Here is a 14,925-nt window from a genome sequence, read left to right as displayed (position 1 = left end):
TGCAGGAAGTAATACAAAGGGTACTCAAAGGAATGAAATCTGGCAGATGAATGTGTTCTACTTTATAGAATTTGGAAAATTAAAATATGTACCCCACACCACTAACACCTATTCAGGTTTACAATGGGCAAATGCTGCTTTTGTCTGCAAGGTCCCTGGCCAACAAGGGGCCCTGATCCTGTACCAGAAGAACCATCGGAGAGCATTTGAAGGAAGACATGGGCAGGCGCCAATGCAAGAATTCCTTCAACAATCTGAAAAACAACATGATAACACCAGAACCCAGCGAACATACAACAGGAAGCCTTGAACTCCCTAATCCAGAAGAAGTAGAAAAAATTGACATTATGAAAGTGATAGAGTCCCTTAAACAGGATGTGAAAAACTCTCTTAAAGAAATGGATGAGAAGAATAACAAAAAGTTTGAAGAAATGAGTAAATCCGTAAAAGATACCCTAGGAAACCAAGAAAAAACAAACAGATAATGGAAACAGTTCAAGACTTGAAAACTGAAATGGAAGCAATGAAGAAAACACAAACCGAGGGATGGCTGGATATGGAAAATCTAGGTAAACAAACAGAGATGACAGAGACAAGCATAATCAACAGAATACAAGAGATAGAAGAAAGAATCTCAGATGCTAAAGACACCATAGAGAAAATAAACGCACTGATCAAAGAAAACAGCAAACCCAACAAATTCTCATCACAAAACATCAACGAAATCTGGGACACAATAAAAAGACCAAACCTAATAATAATAGGGGTAGAAGAAGAAGAAGAATTACAGTTCAAAGGCTGAGAAAATATATTCTACAAAATTATAGAAGAAAACTTTCTCAACCTAAAGAAAGCTATTCCTATGAAGGTTCAAGAAGCATACAGAACACCGAATAGACTGGATCAAAAAAAAAAAAATCCCCTCGCCATATAATAATCAAAACACAAAACATACGGAATAAAGAAAGAATATTAAGAACTGTAAAGGAAAAAGGTCAAGTAACTTATAAAGGTAAACCTATCAGACTTACACCTGACTTCTCTATGGAAACCATGAAAGCCAGAATGTCCTGAATAGATATGCTGCAAAAAGTAAGAGACGATGGATGCAAGCCCAGACTACTATACCCAGCCAAGCTTTTGTTCACTATCAATGGAGAAAACAAAATATTCCAGGATAAAAACAAATTTAAACAATGCATAGCCACAAATCCAGCCTTATAGAAAGTAATAGAAGGAAAATCACAAGCCAAGGAATTCAACAATCTTGAATTTTTATGCAAATGGATGGAAATAGAAAACACTATCCTGAGTGAGGTAACCCAGACCCAAAAAGATGAATATGGTATGTACTCACTCGTAAGTGGATTCTAGCCATAATTAAAGAACATTGAGCCTATAATCTGTGATCCTAGAGAAGCTAAATAAGGAGGTGAACCCAAAGAATAACATATAGTTATCCTCCTGGATATTGGAAGTAGACAAGATTGCCAGGCAAAACTTGGGAGATTGAGGGTGGGGGTGGGGTAGCGCTAAGGGGAGATGGGGACAGAGAAGGGAGAAGGGGAGGATGGGGAGAGCTTGGGAGAATGAGATGGTTGGGATGGAGAAAGGGTGGATATGGGAGCAGGGAATTATATATATTAATTAAGGGAGCCATTTTAGGGTCGGCAAATTTCACTCTAGAGGGGCTCCCAGGTGTCCAAGGAGATGTCCCCAGCTTGTTCCTTGGGCAGCTGAGGAGAGGTCACCTGAACTGGCCCTATCCTATAGCCACACTGACGAATATCTGGCATATGACCATAGAACCTTCATTTGGCAATGGATGGAGATAGAGACAGAGACCTACATTAGAGCACTGGACTGAGCTCCCAAGGTCCAAATGAGGAGCAGAAGGAGGGAGAACATGAGCAAGGAAGTCAGGACTGCTAGGGATGCGCCCACCCACTGAGACGGTGGGGCTGATCTAATGGGAGCTCACCAAGGCCAGCTGGACGGGCACTGATGGAGCATGTGATCAAATCGGACTCTCTGAATGTGGCTGACAATGAGGGCTGACTGAGAAGCCAAGGACAATGGCACTGGGTTTTGATTCTACTGCATGTACTGGCTTTGTGGGAGCCTAGTCTGTTTGGATGCTCACCTTCCTAGACCTGGATGGAGTAGGGAGGACCTTGGACTTCCCACATTGTAGGGAATCTTGACTGCTTTTTCGACTGGAGATGGAGAGGTAGGGGGAGTGGGGGGAGGGGGAGGGAAATGAGAGGAGGTGGAAATTTTTAATAAAGAAAAACAATGGGCAACTGCTTTCAGTTAAGAAATAGGCTGATTCAGTAATCACACATTTACTAGAAGTTATCACCATCATGGGCACAAATAAAGAGAGACAATGATCCAGCATATTTCTCTAAGGAAATGAAATAGTTTTTATTATAATATAAAACATACTACAGCTATACTGCACAATCCTACAGGTCAAGCAGTTATAGGAAGATCAAATAAAAGTATAGAGGGCATGTTAAACAAACAGAAAGGGGTGGAAAATACCCCCAGATATAGAAAGCATAATGCTTTATTAACCTTGAATTCTGTTAATGCTAATGAGATAGGAACAATGGTTACAGAGAGACACTGGATAATAGAAAAAGCTTCTAAATTAAATCAGCCAGTGTATTTCAAAGATGTGTTGGCCTCAGAACAGAAACCAGGAAATGTCCTACTTTGCTCTTGTTTTCACAGGAGAAGAAAAGCTATGGATACCATAAAATTAATAAGCATTAAGTTTGAATAAGAGAAACCTCATGATAAAGAAAAATGACAGCTCATCTACAGAGCTAACAATCCCGTAGGTGGTAAGGACCCCTTATAAGTATTGGGGCACGGTTCTGTTCTTGTCTCTGCAGGTAAATACCCATCTTCAGAATGTCGAGAGACCTTGCACATCTAGATGCTTAAAAAAAGATAGCTATCCAGAAAGAATCATGAAGCAAAGATAAATATGACTTACGATATCCATATCCTCTATAGGATAAGATCTTATTTATATATATAATAGTAGTCACCATTTATTAAAATTCAAAGCTGTCTTTGGAGTTGGATGGTGGTTAGCTTTCTCTAAATCCAAACAAGTTATTAAAAGAAAAATTCAGAGTTTCTGTCTCATATCAGGAGCCACCTTGTGTGGGATAGAAGGAAGAAAAAATATAGGACTACTAGTATCAAACCTCTGCTTTCACAAAATTTTACTTCTCCCTATACCTATTTTTGTCTCTATGGTACCTTTCATTGAATATATGTCTATATGAATAATGTTTAAGTTTTCCACAATGAACAATAAATTTTCCTGTAGTAATCTTTGAAGTTTCCATGAAGAAGATGAGGCCCCACAATGATTCCACCTGGTTGATATAATGTCATTATGTTGATAACACTACTTTAAGAATGGTTTGGGGTTACAAACTTCTCAAGATGAATCCAACTTGGCTAGCTAGCGTGTGCACCTTCTTATAATGTTCTGGCAAGAACTTCAAATAAGAACTTCAAAAAAACCTACTGACTACTCAGAGACTATTTGCAATCATATCAGACAACAATCTTGAATCTTAACCATCCTTTTAGTTTGTACAGGATTGCATAGAAATAACATTGCCCCCATGATAGCTGGAAATAATTCTAGTAAATGATGTCTCCTCTCCTAACAAAGTTTGCCCTTGGGGTTAGAGACATCTATTAGGGTTTGGTTATGAGTGGCATAGGGTTGAAGGTAGAAATGAAGTAAGCCCAGGAATTTGTTTTGAAAAAAGGGGATTATATGAGATGGGATAATAGATAGCTGAGATTATTACTTGTGAGATATTATTTATAGACAATTTATATTGGTATAGATTCTTGAATATGGATACAAAATCAAATTATATTTGTTAAATTGAATATGATCATATTTCTGTTTACAATATTTGTGTACCTATGTAAAGTTACTTTGTTATATTGTATGCATACATGTTTCTACCTCTGCTTAAGCTATTTTGTATATTGATGCAATTTTAAGATATATTTATCATATTGCACTATACTTTTCTACCTCTAATCAAGATACTTTTATATTGCTGATATTTTGAGGTCTTTGTCCTCATTTGCTGCATGTTTGTTTAAAGGTTGTTTAATTTTTTAATATGAAGCATTAGTCTTTAAGCTATATAGGTATTAAGAATTATTGCCGGGTGGTAGTGTTGCACGCCTTTAATTTCAGCACTCAGGAAGCAAAAGCAGGTGGATATCTGTGAATTTGATGCCAGCCTGGTCTACAAAAGCTAGATCCAGGACATGCTCCAAAGCTACAGAGAAACCCTGTCACAAAAACACAACAAAAAAAATTTACAGGTCAATAGTCATCCATGTTTTTAGTACTTACAGTTATACTAGTCAGGTTGCTTTTAGATACATAGAAATTGGATTTATTATAAATAGGTAATCTTCAAATACTTCAGATAACTGTAGAAGATGGCATTTAAATAACTTAGAATTCTGTTGATGTGAGTCATGATTGCTCCTGGTAGCATCAATCTATTCCTGAGAGGATGTTGGGCACTGAAGACACTCCATTTGGATCTTGTTTCCTCTTGGCAAAACTGGCTTTTGGTTAAAGAATTGCTGCTGCTTCAATCACTGACAAAATGCATGGTGTCCAGACTGGACAAGCAGGATACAAGCAAAATGTCAGCCAACTCTTGTCAAGACAAGGTAAAAAGATTTTTCAAAATTTCCTGCCTCTGAAAATGATCTGTCATTTACTCTAGGCCTTAGCCAAAGTTGGTTGTTTGCCCCCACATTGCAAATAAGACTTTGGGTGATTGTCTAGGTAGCCAGTTGTCTCTGCTGTTTCTTGTTCTTTTTGAAGTTGCTTGATTGAACTTTCTGTTTATGCAAATGATAACATCTCTTCTTATCTCTTTGATGAGGTTGAAAACTAGTTAGTTGGTGTGGGAAGTCCTTTTGTACATGTGTTGCTTTTAATGAATAAAGAAGCTAAAAAAAAAAAAAAAGAAGCTGTCTTGGACCTGGCGGGGCAGAATAGAGGTAGGCAGGGGAAACTAAACTGAATGCTAGGAGAAAGAAGGCAGAGAAAGAAGGCTTTCATGGAACCACCAGAGGAGAAAGATGTGAGCTGCCAGTGGAACCTTGATGGTAGGCCACCAGCCTAGTAGTAAAACATAAATAATAGAAATGGGTTAATTCTAGATGTAAGCTAGCTAGTTAGCAACACGCTTAAGCTATTGGCCAAATAGTATTACAATTAATATAGTTTCTATATAATTATTTTGGGGCTGAGCAGCCTCCTACAACAGTTAGTCATAGTTAATTTCCTCTCATGACTTAGCCAAGCCATTTTTAATATCAGACTTAGACTACTTAGAATGGGATAATGATTGAAACATTTAACATATGTTTCTTGTTTGATGTTGTTCATGACTGCTGTAATTCTAATTTTTATGTATATTTTGTCTCTTCTTTTCCATGGACAATACTTTATATTTTTCTTATTGTATATAGTTTGTATTAGGCTTAGAACTCTCTTTTTTATTGATTTTATTGAACTATACATTTTTCTCTGCTCCCCTCCCTGTCTCTCCCTTTCACTTCAACCCTTTCCCATGGTCCTCATGTTTCCAATTTACACAGGATATCTTGTCTTTTTCTACTCCCCATGCTTATTTAGACAAAAGGGGGAAGTGCAGTGGGAACTCCTTGAGCCAATAGCCTTTAAGATACCAACCTACTTTGGGCATGGTCTCATGTACTATAAATGCAGATGAAAGGCATGCCCAGGCCACTTGGCTGCTGCATTCAGTTTCAGCTCCCAGAGCACACTGAGGGCTGCAGATCAATACTCTTTCTGTGAGTTTATCCCTGGATAAATAAATCTTTCTTATATTCCATTCTGGGCTATTGTGTAACTCTTTTTTATGCCAACATTATGCAGCAAAACTATCTGCTGCAATTGATACACAAAAAGAAAAGGAAAAGTAAAATCATAATTACTAAATAGATTGTGAAATAAAATCCATCTTTCTGTTATCTATTATGAATCTCATTTTAGCTTTAACAATAGGCACCATCTTAAAGTGAAAGGATGGAAAAATAATCAAAGCAAATGGGACTAGAAAGTTGGCAGGCATCATTATCCTAATAGCTGGTGAAATAGGCTTCCATTCAGCAAGGCAGTGTCTCTTTTTACTGGAGAGCTGTTGCCATTAATATTCAAAGATATTATTGAAAGTAATTGTCTTGACTGGGTCCTTTTGGTTTGTTGTTCTGCTCATTTTGTTCTTTATGCTTCCATAATTATGGCTTTAGTTTTCTTTTTACAGTCTCTTTGTTATGCATATTTCTCTTTGTATTTCAAACTACTTCTTCTCATATTCTATTTATGATTGATCATCTGGATATGAATTCGTTTGTTTATTTGCACTAATTGTGGCAAATAGTTTTGCTGAATACAATAGTGCTGAAACACCAAACATATGTATTCTATTCAGCAGCCCATAAAAATATTCATAAAGCAGACCACATCCTGGGACACAAAACAAATCTTACTAAATTCAGAAGAAAGTTAATTAATTTCATGTATCATATTTGACCAAAAACCAATCTAACTTGGCATGTCTTCTGTGGATCCCACTGAGCATTCCCCCCAAATCCCTTCCCTTCCCACCTCATCACTGTGTGCCAGCCTCTAACCAGGGTGGGTGGGTACCCCCTGCTCAGCCACAAACAATACCTACCAAAAGATCAGGTAGACTGCCTACAAACCTTCCCTCCTCTCTCTTATCCCAGATCCAATTCTCAGGATCTCCCCCAGCACTGCAACAGAACACCAGCTGCAGCTTTCCCTCCTTACTGTGCACTCCTCCTGTGGATCCCTCAGATAATATGCCAATGACCTCTTTCCCATTTCCCCAGCAAAAAATTCCTCAGTGAACACACCAACCATGCAGGTCAAAAAAGCAGGCAACACTCAGCCAAAATACTCGGAAAATCCAGAGAAGAAGCAGAAAATAAAGAACAAAACACCCACTCACAAACACAAAACTAGAAATCAGCAATAAGACCTATAATTATCCAAAGCTCAGATGCCTAGATCCCAGCAGAAAAACACAATGAATAACATCCAGGGCAATGTGTCATCATTGGAGTCCAGCTATCCTAATGTAGCAGGTCCTGAATATTCCAACATAGCTAAAGCACAAGCAAAGGACCTTACAAACAACTGTATGAAGATGATAGATATCCTTAACAAGAAGATAAATAAAACCTTGAATAGATGCAGGAAAACACAAATAATTGTAAGAAATGAATAAATTCTTTATAGAAAGCCAAGAAAAACAAGCAAACAATTGAAAGAAACCATAAAAACTATTCAAGATCTGAGAGAAGAAATAGAAGCAACATAGAAAACACAAACAGGACATTCAGAAAATGGAAAATCTGGGTAAGTAAACAGGAACTACAGATACAAGCATCATCAACAGAGCTCAAGAGATGGAAGAGAGAATTTCAGGTGTTGATGATATAATAGAAGAAATATATTCATTGGTCAAAGAAAATGTTAGATCTAAAAAACTCCTAACATAAAACATCCAGGAAATCTGGGACACTAAAAAAGACCAAACCTAAAAGATAATAAGAATAGAAGAAGGAGAAGAACCCCAGCCCAAACCCCAGAAAATACATTGAACAAAATTTTTGAAGAAAATTTTCTTAACCTAAAGAAGGCCATGCCTATAAAGTATAAGAAGCTTACAGAATACCAAACATATTGGATCAGAAAATAAAATATCCATGTCATATAATAATCAAAACACTAAATATACAGAACAAAGAAAGAATATTAAAAGCTGCAAGGAAAAAAGGTCAAGTAACATTGGAAGGCAGACCTTTCAGAAGTACATGCGACTTCTCAGTGGAGACTCTAAAAGCCAGAAGGGCCTGGACAACTGTCTTGCAGACACTGAGAGACAGATGCCAGCTGAGACTATTAGATCCAACAAAATTTTCAACCATCATAGATGAAGAAAACAATGTATTTTATAACAAAGTCAAATTTAAACATATCTATTAACACATCCAGATCTAGAAAAAGTACTAGAAGGAAAACTCCTATCCAAGGAAGTTAACCACACCCATGTAAACATGGATATACTCTCAAACCAGAAAAATCCAAAGAAAGAAAATACATAGGTGTGTACATACACACATGCACACACACACACACACAAAACCACCACCAACAACATAATAATAGGACAAAATAATCAGTGGTCATTAATATCTTTCAATCTCAGAGGACTCAATTCACCAATAAAAAGACACAGGCTAATGGATAAGATGGGAAAACAAGATCCATCCTTCTACTTCATCTAAGAAACACACCTCAGCATCAAAGATAGACGTTGCCTCAGAGTAAAGGGTTGGAAAAACATTTTCCAATCAACTGGATCTAACAGGCAAGTTGGTGTAGCTATCCTAATATCTAACAAAATAGACTTAAAACCAAAATTAATCAAAAAGGATGGAGAAGGATATTTCATGCTCATTAAAAGAAAAATCCAGAGTCTGTGAGTCTCACGAACTCGGATCAGCTGTCTCTGTGGATTTCCCTGTCATGATCTTAATCCCCCCCCCCCCCCACGGCTTGATCATATAATCCCTCCTCCCTTTTTCGAATGGACTCCTAGAGCTCAGCCCAGTGCTTGGCTGTGAATTTCTTCATCTGCTTCTATCAGGTAATGGATGGAGGTTCTATGGTGATAATTAGGGTAGTAACCAATCCCTCATGGACTCTGTACTGACAGCTAGGAGCTGCATAGGACCAAACTATGTCCTCTGTATGTGGTTGATAATTGTGTGGCTTGGTCTGTTTGTGGAATCTATCCCTGGTGCATGAGCTGACATTTGTAGCCCATTCCCTATGGTGGGATGCCTTGCTTAGCATTGATGCAAGAGAGAGGGACTTGGTCTTGCCTCAACTTGATATGCCAGGCTTCTTTGACTCCCCATTGGAGGCCTTACCCTTTCTGGGAAATGGAAGATGGGTGGAGTGAGGAGGGAACTGGGAGAGCAGGAGATGGGAAGGTAGAAGGAGCTGTGGTTGGTATGTAAAATGAATAAAAAAAATAAATTGAACAGCAAAAAAGGTACTTGCTGCCAAGTTTGAGGACCTGAGTTCAACTCTTGGGAACTGTATGGTAAAAGGCAATAAGTTGTCCTTTGACCTCCACACAGGTGTTGTAACACATCTCACTCTACCCTTTGCAAATAAATAAATGTAACTTTTTAAAAGTTAATAAAAGAAAGAAAAATCCACCAGGATGATGTCTCAGTTCTCAAAATGCATGCTCCAAATGCAAGGGTACACACATTTGTAAAGGAAACATTGATGATGTTTAAATCACACATCAAACCTCACATATTCATAGTGGGAGACTTCAACAACCCCTCTCACCAAATGACATGAGGATAGAACTCAGAGACATGACTCAAATGGACCCAACAGATATCTACAGAATGTTTCACCTAAACACAAAAGAAGATATCTTCTTCTTAGCTCTTCATGGAACCTTCTCTAAAACTGACCACATACTTGGTCACAAAGCAAGTCTCAATAATATAAGAAAATTGGAATAACCCCCTGTATCCTATCAGACCACCATGACTTAGAGTTGGAATTCAGCAACAAAGAAACAACAGAAAGCCTACAAATTCATGGAAACTGAACAACACTCAACTGAATTACCACTGGTTCAAGAAAGAGAGAAATAAATTAAAGACTCCTAGAATTCAATGAAAATGAATGCACAACATATCCAAACTTATGTGACAAAATGAAAGTTGGGGCTAATAAGAAAGTGCCTGCATAAAGGAATTAAGGAATGCTAATATTAGTGATGTGACAGCACACCCAAAAGATCTGGAACAAAAAGAGGCAGACACACCCAAGAGGAGTAGGAGACAAGAAATATACTCAGGACTAACATCAGTAAAATAGGTAACATAGAGAACAATACAAAGAATCAATGAAACAAGGAGTTTGTTCTTTGAGAATGTCAACAAGATAGATAAACCCTTATCCAAACTAAAAGGCTAAGAGAGAATATCCAAATTTACAAAATCAGAAATGGAAAAAGGAATATAACAACAGACATGAAGGAAATCCAAAGAATCATTAGGTCATACTTTAAAAACCTGTACTCCACAAAACTTGAAAATCTAAAAGAAACAATTTTCTTGATAAATAAATACCACTTACCAGAGTTAAATCAAGATCAGATAAATGGTTGAGACTTCATCCTGATGAATTGTTCCTGTTATGAGTAAAAAATCTCTTCTGATTGATTTTAGTTTGAAGTCAACTTTGTTAGAAATTAGTATGGCCGCACCTGCTTGTTTCTTAGGTCCGTTTGCTTGATAAACCTTTTCCCAGCCCTTTACTCTGAGTCTTTGTGCTTGAGGTGTGTTTCTTGTAAACAGCAGAATGTTGGATCCTGCTTTCGTATCCAATCTCTTAGCCTGTGCCTCTTTATAGGTGAGTTGAGTCCATTGATATTAAGTGATATTAATGACCAGTGGTTGCTAACTCCGGTCATTTTTTCTTTCTTTCTTTCTTTCTTTCTTTCTTTCTTTCTTTCTTTCTTTCTTTCTTTCTTTCTTTCCTTCTTCTCTCTTTCTCTTTTGGTAGTAGAGTTTGTGTGTTTCCCTTCTTCAAGTTGTGCTGGTGAAGGGTCATTAGATGTCTGAGTTATTGTGGGCATTGTTGGACTCCTTGGGTTGTGATTTTCCTTTGGCGGACAATGAAGACTGATGAGAAGCCAAGGACAATGGCACGAGGTTTCGATCCTAATACATGAACTGGCTTTGTGGGAGCTTAGCCTGTTTGGATGCTCACCTTCCTGGACCTAGATAGAAGTGGGAGGACCTTGGTCTTCCCGCAGGGCAGGGAATTTGGACTGCTCTTCAGTATCGAGTGGGAGGGGGAATGGAGTGGGGGGAGGAGAAAAGGAGTGGGGATAGGGTGAGGGGAGTGGGGGGAGGGGGCAATATGTGGGAGGAGGAGGGAAATGGGAAACGGGGAGTAGGTGGAAATTTTAATTAACAAATAATAAGAAAAGTAAGATATCTAAAATAAATGCCATATATATCAAAAACCTTATTTTAAAGAATAAACTGTTGAATCATCTCAAAAAAAAAAAGATCAGATAAATGCTTTAAATAGAACTGTTACCCCTAAGGAAATAGAAGCAGTCATTAAAAGCCTCCCAAACAAAAAAGGCACCGGGTCAGATATTTTCAGCACAAAATTTTACTAGACCATCAAAGAAGAGTTAATACCAATACTCCTCAGATTATTTCACACTATAGGAACAGAAAGAGCATTGCTAAATTCATTTTATGAGGCTACAGTTACCATGATACCCAAACTACCAAAGATGCAACAAAGAAAGAGAAATACAGACCAATCATATCTGCAGACAGAAGTGATATCCCAAGGCAGGTACCCCAAAAAACTATTAGTGGAATGAATTTTCACATCACACCCTTGCTCAATTATGTTCATTTCTGCTTTAGTCATAATAATCATAAACTGGAAACAACCTGGATGTCCCTCAACAGAAGAAAAGATAAAGAAATTTCTCATTTAAACAATGACATATCACTAAGAATTTTTTAAAAACTGACGTTATGAAATTCAGAAGCAAATGAATGGAACTAGAAAAAAATCGATCTCAGTGAGGTAACTCAGACTCAGAAAGACAAACATGGTATATGTGGACTTATAAGTGGATATTATCTGTTAAGTAAATTATAATCCACAGACCAAGAATGACTGTGGACAGAAGAAAGAGGAATGGGGAAAGGAGAGAGTATGGGGATAGCTGGAATTAGGGGGGCCCTTGGGGAACAGTGTGGAAGCCTAGTGCAGTGGAAATGTTCTATATAGTGAAATTATAATTGGTCTTAATAATAAAAACCCAGAACCAGATACTGGGGTAACTACTGAAAGGTAAGAGAGACAAAGGACCAAGCCACAGCCAACTCATACTGTGTTAATTCCTCAGTCAAAAAAGGGACCAAGCTCCTGTCTTTTTCCATATTATATTCTTCTCTCTGCCCAGCGATTGCTCTTCCTGTCTGTCTTATAGAACTCCAGACATCTGTGGTTAACGAGGCAAGCTTTATTTGTTAGAGCACAAACAAAATATCACCATATTTCCCCCATTGTCTAAAACAAAATAGGAAGGTTATAATTAATATAAGAAAAACTTTATTCAGTAAGTATAATACTATATGTAATATATACAGGCAATAAATGCAACAACAATGTCTAATCCATTAACAATTGACAAATTTAGAGAAAATACTCCATATCTATCCCATCATGGTGAGTCCAAAAGATTGTACCCAAAACTATTTTTTTAAGTCTCTCACCCTTATATACTTTACACCTCTTTTGTGGTTTCTTTTCTAAATCTGGAAACAAGGAAAATTATAACTATAAAATTTTCATCTCTGCCAGGTGGTAGTGGCACATGCCTTTAATCCCAGTACTCAGAAAGCAGAGGCAGGCAGATCTCTATGAGACTGAGGCCAGCCTGGTCTACGAGAGCTAGTTCCAGGACAGGCCCCAAAGCTACAGAGAAACCTTGTCTCAAAAAAAAAAAATCTTCAACTCCATCAGAGATGCAAGAAGGAAATAATATTACCTGAGTAAGCAGAAAGTGCAAGTGACTTCCAAAACAATGTGAGAAATGACAAAAACAGCTGGCTACTTGGACAGTCACCCATAGTTCCTCTGGAACATTGGGGCACCCATCTTTGGCCTACAAACCTAACATATCTGACAGACTTTTCCGTGAAGCAGAGTATTCTGAAGAGTTGTCCTATCTTGTTTTGGCAAAGCTCAGCACCTTTCATTTGTGTCCTGCTTGTCCAATTTGGACAGCATACTGTCAGCAGTGAAAGCAAGAGCACTTTCTTGCCCAGTGAATGACTTTTGCTACAAGAAGAGTAAACTCCATTCAGCATTTCTTTGATGCTAATTACCTTGTCAGAAGTAGACTGGTGCTGCCAGGAGCAAATATGTCTCAGAGTCATAAAAAAATAAAAACAACTATGTTACTAAAACATCTTAAATGTCATATTCTGTAAATCTCTGAAGTGTTTGAGGATAATCTGCCTATTTAAAATATATAGCTTCTTTTTCATCTCTCTCCTAAAGAGGTAGAAAATCAGTAACAATGTTAAGAGGTTCCATAAAATCCATTACTACTATAAGAATAGCATATAATTCTGACCTTTGGACAGAAACATAAGAAATTTTATCCACTTTATTTAAATTTTCTAACTTGTAACCTCTCTTTCCTGATTTATTTGCATCAGTATAGAATGTATGGGCTCTAGATATTGGTGTTTCCCATACAATGCTAGGAAGGATCCAATTAGTTCTCTTCATAAGTTGAAGTCTTCTGCTTTGGGGATATTTTCCATTACTATTTCTCCAAAATTATTGCAACATCTTTGTCAAGGTTCATTTTCTTCCCATAATTTTCAATTTCATCATTAGTAGAAGGTACTCCAATTTCTGCTGTGTTTATTCCTGCTAAATGAAAAAGTCTCAATTTTCCTTTTAGAATCAACTCAGACCTTTTCTATATAAGTTTTATTTTTTTAATTCTGTTTATGTGGCTAAAAGATCCATTCTAAAATAATATCTTCCCCCTTTATTAATATTTCTGTAGGAAAATGCTTAGAGGGTAAAATAACCAAAATGCAATTAAATTTTGGATCCAAATGATTCACATGTGCATCATGTATTTTCTTTTTCACCAAAGCCAATTCTGTCTCAGTTTCAGTTAATAATTCTCTTGGAATATTTAAGTCCTTGTCACCATCTAAGGTTTTGAACAAATTACCTGATTTTTTCCCCAATAGGGAGCCATAGATAGGAAGTGTCTCCTAGCATTTTTTGAAAGTCATTAAGAGTCTGAAATTAATCTCTTCTAATTTGCACCATTTGGGATCTAATTTTTTGTAGACTTATTTTATATCTTAAATAATTAATAGTATCTATTCTTTATATTTTTCAGGAGCAATTTGTAATCCCCAACAAGGCAAAATTTTCTTTACTTCTTCGAACATTCTTTCTAAACATTTGAGTCAGATAGTAAAATTTCATACATGTAATGGTAAGCTATAGATTCAGGAAATTGATAATATATAATTTCTAATGGCTGACCTACAAAATATTGGGACAGGAGAAGGTTATTTAAAATTCCTTGTGGGAGAATCTTTTACTGATATCTCTTAGCAGGCTAAGAATTATTTTAAGTAGGCACTGTGAAGGCAAATTTTTCTCTGTCCTTTTTTTTTGTAAAGTGTAGTGAAGAAGCAACCTTTTAAATCAATAACTATCCTTTAGGCAATACAGAAGGCAAAGGAATTCCAGATTGTAGAGAGCCCATTGCTAAATCACCTTATCAACAGCTTTTAGATCTGCTAACATTCTCCATTTCCCAGATTTCTTTTTAACAACAAATACATGAGAATTCCAAGGGCTGGTTGATTATTCAATATGCTGAGCATTTAACTCCTATCTACCAGCTGTTTAAGGCCTACACTTTCTTTGTTGTTAAAGGCCATTGTGTAGCAACCCATACAGGTTTGTACATCATTTTTTTTTCCGAGACAGGGTTTCTTTGTAGCTTTGGAGCCTGTCCTGGAAATAGTTCTTGTATACCAGGCTGTCCTCAAACTCACAAAGATCTGCATGCTTCTACTTCTAGAGTATTGGGATTAAAGGTGTGTGCCACCATCACCCAGCCTGCCAACCATTTTAAAAGTAGGACTGTTGGTGCCTTTGGAAAATCAGCA

The sequence above is a fragment of the Chionomys nivalis genome, chromosome 18 (genome assembly GCF_950005125.1).
Source record: "Chionomys nivalis chromosome 18, mChiNiv1.1, whole genome shotgun sequence".
NCBI lineage: Eukaryota > Metazoa > Chordata > Mammalia > Rodentia > Cricetidae > Chionomys > Chionomys nivalis.
The sequence above is the reverse complement of the archived record's forward strand: the minus strand, read 5'-3'. Positions refer to the sequence as shown.